This window comes from Vanacampus margaritifer, chromosome 11, assembly GCF_051991255.1.
Source record: "Vanacampus margaritifer isolate UIUO_Vmar chromosome 11, RoL_Vmar_1.0, whole genome shotgun sequence".
Taxonomy (NCBI): domain Eukaryota; kingdom Metazoa; phylum Chordata; class Actinopteri; order Syngnathiformes; family Syngnathidae; genus Vanacampus; species Vanacampus margaritifer.
The window spans coordinates 9,777,367-9,790,648 of NC_135442.1; the positions used below are offsets into that span (position 1 = coordinate 9,777,367).

Consider the following 13,282-nt stretch of genomic DNA (forward strand, 5'->3'; position numbering starts at 1 on the left):
TATAAAATGGTGAAAAATCAAGCTGTTGAAATGTTGTGGGCGTGTCTGCTGAACGAGTGAAAACACGGCCAGCTACAAAATGGATGCTACATCGTCTAGCCACTTTCTTGTGCTTAGAAAGTCCAAGCTAAAAGGCTTCCATGCTTCCTCAGCCGGCAGACGGGCGTCTCCTCCTCTCTTGGTAATGTAAATAATGGAACCAAGCTGTTATTTGAATTGTAGCATCCAGCAAAGATGTTTTTTTTATTTATTTTTTTTAGGTCTAGCTAGCTAGCTAGCTAGCTAACGACAGGCTATGGTGGCAGAAATGTGAGTAACTACTGATGTCTTGTGAACAAAGATGCTCAAGTTTTTATATAGTGAAGAGTGATGACTCATGCCAGTGCGTCACGGGAGAACATCTTAGCCACAGCCACAAACATGGAAAAAAACTGAAATGGTAAGAGAAAGTTTAATGGTATATCTCTGCAATTAAAACTTGTGTAGCTCTCAGACTTTGCAAATAGTGTCATCAATTATCTTTAAACATGTCAAGTGTATTAAAAACAAATATATGATTTCACTTTACTGAGTCCAATGGGTAGCCTATTAATTGTACTGTATATTATGTAAGACAAAACACTTAATGGAGCTAAATGAATAGCAGATGTGATTGCAAGCTGACAACTATTAACGCGCGTTTTCCTGAGTTGAACCTGTGCCTTTCACACTTTTGCACACTGAGAAGCTAAGCCCAGTCCGAATCATCACAGTGAAAACAGCCTTAGTTCCACTTCTCAGCAGAGTGAATTTCCATCACAATTTCGGGCCGCTTTATCCCGTGTCTGTCTGTGTTCGCCGCTTTCGAACAAGGGATTTAACAAAAGCATCGGATGAAAACAAGAGAAGTGGACCGGTGCAAGGGCATGAACGCACATTTTTGCAAAAGCTTGTTTTTAAAGAAAGGCTTGCTGACACAGTACACACATAAAAATAGAAATAAAGGGAAATTATAAATGCTGTACATGTCTTTAGTGTCAAAATAAAATCGTGACAGTGAATACTCAAAAATCATTATATTTGAAACTCGGTAGCTAAAAATGGAAACTTGAATTAACCACTGAGCATTTTTCCACACAGACTGTTACAGCAGCAGAAGTAGCAGTAAAGGGCCTACGTTTCCCAACTTTAGGTAATTTAATATAGTCTACCACTGTTAATTTAAAAATATTGTATTATATGGCAATATTGGCAATGGCCTCTCAACTGACGCAATCGCTCAACATAGCGAGTGGCTAACGGTTTAACAAGTTACCAGCCAGCAAACAAAAGTCTCATTCGCTTACTAACTAACTAAACAGGCCTGGCCCACCTAATAAAGGCACACACAAATTCAACGTCACAAATAGTACGTTGTAGAAATTGAAAACAGGGACCCTCTTCTTCTATGCTCAATAAATGGTTTTAAAAAAAAAAAAAAAGGAGAGAGAGAACAGTGACCCCTAGTGGACAATAATCATACCTGTAATAGTGAATAGAAGTAATAACAGTGAAACGTGTCAAATAAATGCATATGAACATACATTTCCAGTCTATTGACATCTGATTTGTTTGTTTCAAAAGCAATTTTTTTTTTTAAAAACAACACAAAACACTCAAACGAAAGTTGTTCGCATTTTTTTCTGTCTTCAGTCACTCGGGGTTTAAAGAGTGTTTCATGACTTCATGTTTGAAGCAGAAAGGCCAGTGAAGCCAACTGGAAAGCTTCCTGCTTCCCACCGGAGGGGGTCCACGGTCCAATAGAAACCTATTGCAATATTAATTTGACATGCACAACTGCATCCTCCGAATCAATAGTGGTTAGTCAACAGAACCAACGTGCATGACTGTTGACATTGCTTACTTGTCAAATAGTAATAGAGAATAGCAGTGTGGGCTTGTTTCCGTATGCAGCGCGATCGTAATTGTGCCTGTTTAGTTTGTTGAAGTTGGTGCATACGGAGCACAAGTGTGTCGACTCTAGAGGTCTGCTTTTGCTGTGTTGGCTGAGGTTTGGCAGACATCCCCTGCATTGTAATCGACCTTTCCACTGTTTATACAGTAGATGTCTTGTCAAAGCGCGTTTATGTATGGTGCGTTACACCCATCAACCTGCGAGCTTCCTGCCCTCGGAATGACTTTTATGTGCTTTGCATATTTTCGCCCACCAGCGTAACTTTCGAGAAAGATACGCTGTTCAAAAGTTTGGGGTCACTAGAAAGAAAGGTCTTTTTTTTTTTTTTTTTTTTAAGAAAAGCACTGTATTTGTGTGTGTGTTTCTTCCTAACCACGTCGGCAACATATAGACTGTATTTCCGATTAATGATGACCTCAAACCTTTTGGTTTGGGTAGAACCTTTGGATGAACCTTGTTCTGATGTCTTTCTCCTAAGAGAATGGGGGTCATTAAGGAGTAAAGGGTTAGAGGTGACAGATCACTAAAAATTCTATTAAATACTGCAGAGTAAATGCAAGTACAGGTAAAATATAATTTTATTTTTATTGACTGCAATCTGCCTTTTTTTTTTTTGTGTTGTTTGTGTCCAATAGAGGGCACTGTGGCTATTCTTTGAGGCCAGTCATGTCCTGTTGCTCTGTGTGTGACCCGCTTTGGACTACACTACATACTGTCCCAATGTTCGAGCAAAGCAGAGCTGCATCTGCATGACTTTATGACACTCAGTTAAAAAATAAAAAATAAAATTTAAAAAATAAAATTGCAGCACAACATTAGACTTCTATCCTTCCCCTTGAATCCGCATATAAGGGCTGCAAAGCTTCATATTTATGTTGTTTCTTATTCAACAATTTTGTAGGAAATTTTACCACTCACTTTCTTTTTAATCCCAGATTTTTCCCCACCTTTTGCATTAAAAGACTATTTTCAGCTCTTTCAGCTCTGTTTTCAACCGTCACTCACTTTTGCTGGAGTGTATAATTATCGCTGTCCAATTGCACATTGCAGCTGTTTTCATGAAAAACAGTTTGACAGTGAAGTATTTTATAAAGACACAACACAAACAGCACTATTATTAAATCGCTTCAGCACCACCAATCAATCTTTTTTTTTTAAGCTTTTGAGTATGTTTGTTTATTATTTTCCCCCCCAAGGATACCGGCCATACTGAGGCCAACGACAACAACATGAGGGGAAAGATGCAAATAGCAACAATTTGGGAGTAAACAGATGGTTCCCCATCATGCAAACGGTATTTGTTTGTCCTCCATTTTGTTGGTTGAGATAAGGAGGATAAGCTAAGCTTGAAGTGGAAAGACTAGTGGACTAATTTGTCTCGCTTTGCCAATTTTAAGTTAATTTCACTATGTTCTAAATTTTCCAATCTCCTAACCTAATATGAGGACTAAAAAGTTGCCAGACTAAGTGAACCTTTTACGGAGTTGCAAAGACACGACTCAAAGACAAAATGGCTGACATAAACAGCTACCATCCGGTGTAAACTGTGTGCGAAGACGAAAGGAAATGAAACACAATGCTTAACGTAATAACCCGGAATAGTAGTGAGCTTGGGTGACCATATTTTGATTTCTAAAAATTTGCCAAACATTAGCCTCAAGGCTAGATAGCAAAAATTTGCCTAACTTTAGCCTCAAAGCTCGATAGCGTTAGCACGGGCTGGAGGGAGTCCGCTGCCATTCTGATACGTTTATTGTATTGTTTATTATAGTACCACAGCAATAATTGACCGATATCCATCCTAAGATATATACAGTATATTTCATAAATCTGTGTTCCTTAAGAGTACTCAACTAAAATGTAAACAATTTAATGTCGTATGCTTCTGAATATGTGATACAATATTTGTGTTGTTTAAGGACATGCAAATGTGATTATGTAATTGAGCAGCACAATTCGGGCCGATCTGATCTGCCTGCTTACACTGCAGTAGCATAGACAGATAATTGATTCATATCAGATTTGTATCCGCATTTGGAAGTAGCCTGATCCTTATCTGGGGATATGCAGTTCCATGCCCCCCTCACGTCCCACCCACCTTTACAATGACCCAATTGTACTTAACAGCCTTCATGTGCGGGTCCGAACAAGAATGTGTACCGGTATATGTATGTGCCACACGTTTTGTTCTCAGCTAATAATAGTATGTTGTGTGAAAATCATCAAAGCATTGAATTCATTTTAAACATCTTCCGAATTCATAGGCTAAGTGATTGGCCACCTGATTTTAACCTTCGGACGACAAACTGGGTTCAGTATCCATACACTTTTTTTCTGTGTTAAACAACTGATAAAAACATCCTAGCTGTTTGTTTATAATTACTTAACTGAAATGAATATTTCGAGGAAGACCAAAGAGGTGATGAAATAATGATGCAGAGCAGTCTTTAGAACTTTGGGCTGCTCACTTCTGGCTTCAGCAAAAATACAGCCGAACCAATCATTTTCTCCCCGTCTGATCAAAGTCAACAAAAGTACGGATGTCTCGAAAAGATTATCCTGACGGATTTATTATCTTTCGTTGTGGGATGTGTAGAGATTTTTCCTCCCCGAGCTGCTCGGGAGGCCACCAATCGTAAATGTCGTAAGTTGGGCTGAACAACGAACTCGCGACTTGAAGCTCACAACGTTCCCCGACACAAATAGAGCAGCAACTAGTTTTGTTGAATGTATAATCACTTTTTTACTCTATCCCTGAGTTAAAGTGTAATTATATACAGTACTGGCTGGCAATCCTTACATTGTTTATGTTTTCTTTGCCTTCCAAGTTGTTGAAGTTGTTCCTGAGTGTACATTTGTTTGCACAAATCTCTAGAGATTCGCATGGATACAATTTCTTTTTTGTTTACCAGACACTGTTGGTCATTGTATATTGAATCTCAGGTGTTCCTTCAGCCCCGCGGCCATCTTCATCCTCATTGCTCACAGCTATTGTCATCCTCCAGACATGTTCTTCCTTTTGTGCCGGTGTAGCCCCCCTCTAAGCTTTGCCCCCAGGCCGTCTGCCTCAGCCCCCCCCCCCCCCCCCACTTCATGACTTATAAGTACCCAAGCTATTCGCATGAGGCGCTCTGCTCTAGCACTCGGCAGCCAAAGGGCCGACCTGCCTGGGGTCTCCTTCTCAATCACTCACTCTCCAGCTGACTGTTGTACACTCTGTGCTTGTGTCGTCTGGCTCAACTTCTGCTCATCACTCCTGGTTCTTGCGGTTTATTTATTTGGTTGAGCTTGGGTGACCATATTTTGATTTCCAAAAAAGAGGACATTCTGTCCGGCCTCGAAATACTCTGTTTTCTTAAAGATATCATACATTATAAAAATTTTAGTATTCCTCTCTATGGGTAGAAAATAAAGCAAAAAATGCAACAACAAAAATACTTTTTTATTTATTTATTTATTCTTAGCCATAATATAACTCCAACAATGGCAGTGAAAGACAGACGAATGAACGTTAACACAGATCGGTGCAGCAGACATGTTAACCACTAATGCCGCAGTTGATGGTCGGAAGTCGGACTTTTCCGAGTTCAAACCAGGGAGTGTGTACGGGAACGCCCCCTTCGAACTCGTAATTTCCACTTGCGAAGTCGGGGGAAAAAAGGACCCCGACTTCAGCGACGGACTACAAGTGACGTCACTCTACAATGGCGACCCCTTATTACACAGACCGTGAATGGTAAAACACAATTTACTCGAGTATAAAACTAGATAGCTTTCTTCATTCATAAATATTCGACATAACTTCACGTAACACAATGTATGTGACAGTGTGCCGCTATCTCCCTGCATGAAATGACACGGTGAACGACTAAACTCTATGGAATGCGTATGAAATAAGATAAAAAACAATAAATGAAGCAAAATTGCGAGAAGGTAAGCTTGCTGGAGGTCAAAATTAGTTTTGAGGACCAAAATTAAAAAAAATAATTTATTTTTACATTTTGGTTGTTTACTATCGCCTCAAATGCGTTCAGGTCAGAACTGGGAAAAAACTCGGATATATCCGACTTCCGACCATCCTCGAATGCAGCTTAAATTTTAGAGTCATACTAAGAAAAACTCATTCACTAGCAGTTAATTAAAAAAAATATTTTTGACGTCAATAGCCGTCAATGGCAGTGGATGACTTAAAAAAACATTTTTGAATTGTGATACATCGTAACAGGATATGGAAACAAAGCGAATAGGAATATTTTAACTCTTGAGATCAATTATGGCATGTGAATATCTTTAGAATAACAAGAAAAGAAATACCAGCGAGCTCCAGGAGGATTTCCTCAAACAATTGCCTTAATGTGCGTGTCAGATATCACATTACCCATTAACGATGCTGTGCTTTCGCTTCTTTACGCCACATTTAATTCATTTGGCCCAATGTGACTGTGCAAACTGATGGTTTTTTTACACTTCACTGCAGGTGACTCCAATGAGTAACAACAGTTGTTACACCTGGAGGCACTAATGAACCTGGGACTCCCCTCTAGTTATTTACAGCAGGAAACATCCCAGAGATAAAAATATCAATTGCATTTCATTCTTGACTTAAAATTACATTAAAATCCTTGTTGTCATTGGTATAATATATAATAACAACCTCTTTCAAGGGATCCAAGGACAGATTTGCAAGTTTGTGTTTTTTGCAATCTCTTTCCTTGGAATTGTTGCCATTAGCGCGCTTAACTAAAACTACTAAAATCTCCTAAAGAATACAAAACAAATACATTTTAACTCTGGAAATAGGAGAAATTTGGTGAGTTGAACGCTGCAAACCTTAAAACATTGATCTGTGTGTGCAGCACTATTATGAGGGTAGTGATGTGACTTTTAAGCGGTTGAGGCGAAAGTGCGGCGCACCACAATGCTCTGGGAGCCATTACTGGCTTCATTGATGCAAGAAATAGATTCAATGTAGAACATTATACTACTGAATAGTTCATTAGATAAGTTTTAATTTAACTGAAAACAAAGTGGTTGCTGCGCGACGGGCAGCCTAAAGAGTGTTATTTTGCACTGGAAGGATAATGAGTACTGATCTTGAGTTGCAGTCTCAGGGATGCCTTTATGAAACTGTGTTTGTAATTTTTAGGACATTATACCGCTGAATAGTTGATTAGGTGGGTTTTAATTTACCCAAAAAAGTGGAAAATATTCTGTCTGAAACCGTTTTATGGTTCTGTATTCGCCTACATTTACCGTTAAAATTAAGAAGCCCAACAGCCAATGCCACATTTACGAGTACCCATTCAGTACCAGAAGTGGCATCTGAAACATGTACTTTAGACCACACCCCCTCCGATCACTTCATATCGGAGATGAGTGATGTCTTTGTTTTATATAACCATGTGTCAACAACATTGGATTATGAAGGAGACAAATGAAGGAGGCCATTATTTGGCTGAAAACCACCGTCAAGTGATTAATGGAGAAAAGAAAATTATGGAGGGATAAAAAGGCTGTGATTGCTGTGGATGCATGTCAAGATTTTTTTAAGTATCAAAAAATTAGACACGGGAGTCAAGATGCAGATGTTACTCATCTAGGCAGCAGAAGCAACTAAGCCTTAAAGTATGTAATAGCCTGAATCAGAACCCGGACCTGACATCTCAGGTGTCCATTTTCCCACAGTTGCTCGTGTGTATGGTAGCAGTTTTGTCATGTTTAGTCATGGCCACATCTGAGGCTTGCTTTCTACTACAGTCTGACATAATGACGCAAAATCTGGGACAGTCTGTCGCGTTTACAGTAAACGCACCACTAACTTAACTCATCGTCTTATGTGTATTATACATCAATATCGATAAAAATATGTTCGTTCTAAAATCAAACTGCAGCTGTTGCTTTGTGTAAGCCTAAAATGCAGGTTGAGAGAGAGAATTGAATTTTCAGAAAAAATGAGGCTGACACAGCCTTTCAAATCTACACTAAAATTGCACAATAGTGTGTCCCCACCTAGTGGCCAAAAGTGGAATTACACCCCAAATTGACAACTAAATTGAGTTAAAACAGGACCAAAAAAATCTGCAAAATAGCTGGATGGCAAACCCGGATGCGGCAATGAAGGGAGTTTATGAGAGAGAGAGAGAGAGAGAGAGAGAGATAGAGAGATAGATAGATAGATAGATAGATAGAGAGAGAGAGAGAGAGAGAGAGAGAGAGAGAGAGAGAGAGAGAGAATTTAAGATTACTTTATTGATTCCTAAAAGGCCAATTCCCCCAGTAAATAAAATGAACAACATAAATAAGTAAGTAAATAACCTGTCCGCGAAACAAGACAACAATGACCAACAGAGGGACATAGAACAGGACGCCTGAGTTCTGCCAGTTTAGAGGAGGGCACAGTATGAACCTGGAAAAACCTCAACACATAAAGCTTGATGATTTGCCTATTAGTTGTTGACAGAAAATTAATATTATCAAATAATATTTGAAGCGTCTGATTGACACATACAAGAAAACGATTCTACATTCTGTAAAAACCCAATGCTAAAGGGTTCCAAAAGTAGCATAATCCTGAGTGTACGCTCCTTTTTTTTGTATGTTTTTTAAGCCTTCTCACATGTTCGTGCCATCCAACCGCCTCCTGACCATCACAACTCTGCTCTCTTGCTGTTCCAAAATGTATTGTCTGGGCCCCACTTCCTTTCATTATGTTCCCGCTTTTAACTATTTATCTGCTCTCCTTTTTTGCTCCTGCCCAGACTTCCATCTGTTCTCTTGCTGCAGGATTTCATACTGCCAGTTTGGCAAAGCATGAGCTTAGTCTGTTGGACAAACCTTGTGGATGCTCCACCTTGGACTCCATCCTCCTCTGCTCCTAATCTGCTTTCTAATCATTCTCAAATAAAAGCTTGCACAGTTTACAAGGTACTTGGCTGGCTCAATACATTTCAGCTCTTGTAATTGTGAGATCCAAAGCAAAACAATAGTCTTCAATCAACCATAAGGATTGTTTGGAAAGCAGTGAAATGTAAGTTATCATCCTGGAAAGTAGAATACAAACCCAATCCATTAGGTCAATGCAATTATGAAACACCACTTACACATTGCATTTACCTACGAGGTAATCCTTATTTGATGAAGTAGAGGCTTCACAGACAATTTTACTCCCATGCGGGTTTTTATCTGTCCGTGAGTTACACTGGATGCGCCAGTGGATTTGGAACTTTAAAATTGAAATATTGACTTAACCCTGGAGAACCCAAGAACCCTTTTCTTCTTTGGAAAATTATGAATTATACATTAAACGACTGCTATAAATTCACTGAACACCAAAATATATGTTTTTTCAATTTTAACCTTTTATTCCCTAATTTAGGATTAGGGCGAAGTTTGACCCTTTTGGGATTTAGAGGTATCATTTCGAAAAATCAGAATAACAAAAACTGTCAGTAAACTATTTAGAATTTAAGAAAATAATCAATCACAGCTACATTGAACAATATAATTTTTTTGTTTTATTTGTTGCATTTTAGAACTGGATTTTGAATGTACAAACACACTTTGGCCAATGGAAACAAGAACACAGGGACAAAATCACTGCTGGAAAAAAAAAAGGTCTTTGTTATTTGAGTAGTAGAATTTATAGGGGCCAAATTTGACCCCGTGGGTTCTCCAGGGTTAAATTAGTTATCAGTTAGTTGATTGCGCTCAACATCCAATTCCCATTTTTTGGGCCGTTCTAGAAAACGTCCGGGATATGACTCCATTATTGTAAACCCGAGATCAATTTTAGCTACCCAGATTATGCAAACAATAATATTGTATGCTAATCATTATTCATTAGAACAAACAGAACGACTCCGCGCCCTGTCACTGACTTGAGTCGAACAAACAGTTGCATGTTTAGGCCTATGAAAAAACTTTGAGAAATAATATTTTCTCACTATACTGTTGGGATGACTGTAAGATATTGTTCAACACTGAATAGTGAGACTTCCGTGGTGAGCATATTAATAACCCGCGAGAGTTTTGTCACCGTCCTGCGAGGCAGTCACATCTTCTCGTTTGTTCAGTCTGAACATTGGCAGGATGCTATTAACAAGAAATCAACAATGGAGTAAAAGACATATGGCAGACAAAATATCCCAAGGTACAGCCCGGGGCAAAATTCTTTTCAAATGCATACAATTATCTTTTGTTTTCTTTTTTGATTCTTAGTGGGACAAGAATTGGATGGGGATAAGTTGATGAATTATAGTTACACTTGTTGTATATGTCATTGGAGAATTGGATTTCGTAATTTAAACCTCTATGTAACTCCTATCGGTGCTGAAACAACTGAAGTTCACTTTGAGAACTTTTTTAATGTAATTTAAAATACACAAAATTAAATTTATTAGTGTTAATAGTCATACAAAATAAGGCGCATCTGTTTTTGGGTTATAACTCAAGTGATCATATATCATAAATGTTGTATTTGAGTAAACAAAGGTAGGTCTTTGGAAAATTGGATCATCTTAATCCTATGACTAAATGGCAGTACTGTAGACGACCACCGCCCTTTTTTTTTTAAAGGCGAATGCAGGACTATAAATTAATATAAACACACACCCATTTAGACTCTAAAATGAAATATGTGAAAAAAAGTTATTTTCACTTCAGTAAAATAACATAATTTAAAAGCATTCGACTGGCAACTCCGCAAACTAACATTTAGAAAAGATTAGGCTTTACTGGCCTGAGCTGTTTATTAAAGCTATTTTGTCGGAACTGTATATTGTGGATGGCAATAAACTTCATCTAAATCCATTATTTTATTACTGCTTGTTTACAATCATGGACATATTAATTAGCTACATCTTCCAATTTTCAGAAAGTCATTACATTTTTCTTCTGTTTATTTAGAATGATAAGCAGTAAAAGGGCAGCTGCTGCTTCTCAACAGGCTTAGAGTCATTTTGTAGCATTATGTAAAAACTCAAAACGAGTGAGATAAAAAAAAAATATCGCTGTTAAATGAACAACTATTGTTGCTGCGTCATTTTAATATTCACACAATGCAGTTGTAATAAACACAATAAGAAGATTACAAATGATTATTGTCCGTTACGGCATTGTACAATGAGCCACGGCTCGTGGCTACCGATGGTGTGATGCGATTACACAAGTCATACATTGGAATACAAAAATTGAACTGTTATCTTGTTTCCCACACATAGCCTTTTTATTTAAATTTTTTTTTTTAGAAACTTGCTCATCATTGTTGGTACTTGCATGTCAATAATGTGGAAGTTGAAAATATTAGAGAGCTTGCTACTTTCTTGTGTCTTTTTGAAATATTTGTAATTGTCTGTAAATCATTTTACTTCTCTGTTGGGAAGTCACACCAAAGAGGACATGGCAGCCAGATGGCACACACAGCCAGAGTGATGGCACACCTAATGGCAGTGGCAGACAAAGTGGACGCCGTCACCTCATTATACCTCTCTGACATTCTATCAGCCCACCCGTGTTCATTCACTCATGTGATTTCATTAGCACCGGTGTCAATTTGTTATGGCAGTCAGATTTCCATTGTGACGCACGACGTGGAACATCATCAACAGTAGGGGTGTGAATTGCCTCGTACCTGGCGATTCGATCCATATCACGATTCATAGGTCACGATTCGATTAGATACCGATTAATCATGATATGAATCTATAAGTCGATTATTGCGATTTTTTTTTTTGTATTCAAAATTTTGAAAATGCTAATCAGTAGTGATAGACAAATGAAGCTTAATAAAACACTTGTGATACTGTTTGACTCTTCTAGATGGCACTCTTCCTTTAAATGCGCCAACTAGCTAGCTAGCTAAACAGCTAACCAGACAGACAGACAATGACAATGACAAAATAAGTTTTCTAAAAAAAAAAAAAAAAAAACGGTGATATTTTTTGACTCCTCTAGATGGCACTCTTGGTTTAAAGGTGCTAGCTAGCTAGCTAGCTAAACAGCTAACCAGACAGACAAACGGACAGACGGACAAATAAAGCTTCATGACACACTTGTGATACTGTTTGACTCCTCTTGATGGCACTCTTGGTTTAAATGGGCCAACTAGCTAGCTAGCTAAACAGCTAACCAGACAGACAGACAATGACAAAAGAAGTTTTATGAAGCACCTGTGATATTTTTTGACTCCTCTAGATGGCACTCTTGGTTTAAAGGTGCTAGCTAGCTAGCTAAACAGCTAACCAGACAGACAGACGGACAAATGAAGCTTCATGAAGCACCTGTGATATTTTTGGACTCTTCTGGATAGCACGCTTGGTTTAAAAGCTAACCTCAAGTAAGATGCTTTGTTGAATATTCCCATCAAAAATTAATGTTTAAAAATCCATTTAGCCGCATATTGAATCGATACGAGAATTGCGCACGGTAATATCGCGATATATTGCCAAAACTATATATTTTTTAACATCTCTAATAGGTTAGGATGCGAGAGACAATGTTTGGACCTGGGTTCTGATAAAAGTGAACGGTGGTTTGGTGATGTCAAAATGGAGAAGATGACAATATGAAAATGAATGTCTTTTGTCAGTTTGAGGGAGTATCTAATTAGCGATGATGGTCTTGGTTGCAGTGTGAGGTGTGAATGTCAAGGTAACTAAAAATAAGGCGAGCACTTGCAGGTGAACACAATTGGTTCTATAAAAATACAACAGTGCGTCTAATTTCATGTGATTTTATCGAAGCTGAATGTGTGAACTAAAGTGTAATTTCCTATTAAATTCAGTGGGGGGAAATTTACATGACTTCATGTTATTCCCTTGTCTTTCACATACTGTAGAAACAAGCTTGCGCATACACACACGTAAATATCGTGTGTGTATATATTTGGCAAGCTAGCGCTAATTGTTTCTGGAGAAAACAATTACTCCACAAATGTTGCTTCGCTTCTATGCTTTCAAGTAAACTGCATTTAAGAATCCAATCACATTTATTGCCGCTGCTCTGACAGAGAAATGAAACTTAATTGTCAATCTGTGAACCTTTATCATGCCTCTTTATCAAGACCTATGGAGTGTTTCATTAGGGATTCCTTTGACAGACACATGGATGCTTTTAATGGCTTCTTTTTTCAACTTTCTTTGCATAAACCTTGGATTGTTTTAATTTGACTTCTTGTTTCTGTGTGATGGAATGAGGAAAGAGCTTTTTGATTACGGTTGCACCAAACAAAACATCACAACATCCGTTTGTGCTGCTTTGTTGTTAAAAGCCCATAACTATTAAGTATTCTTTTATTGTATTTATGTTTTGATAATCAAGAGCATCCCCAAGGCCTGACAAGGAATCGGTGAT

At 38.1% G+C, this 13,282-nt stretch overlaps 1 protein-coding gene across 1 annotated transcript in view; it reads left to right on the forward strand.

Annotated features, from left to right (window-relative positions):
* The first annotated feature begins 49 nt into the window (after nt 1-49).
* asic4a (acid-sensing (proton-gated) ion channel family member 4a) overlaps nt 50-13,282 on the forward strand; it is a 186,075-nt gene continuing 172,842 nt past the window's right edge. The window contains exons 1-2 of the mRNA XM_077579655.1: nt 50-181; nt 261-439. The gene's annotated coding sequence lies outside the window, so the exon portion shown is untranslated. The remainder of the gene's footprint in view (nt 182-260; nt 440-13,282) is intronic.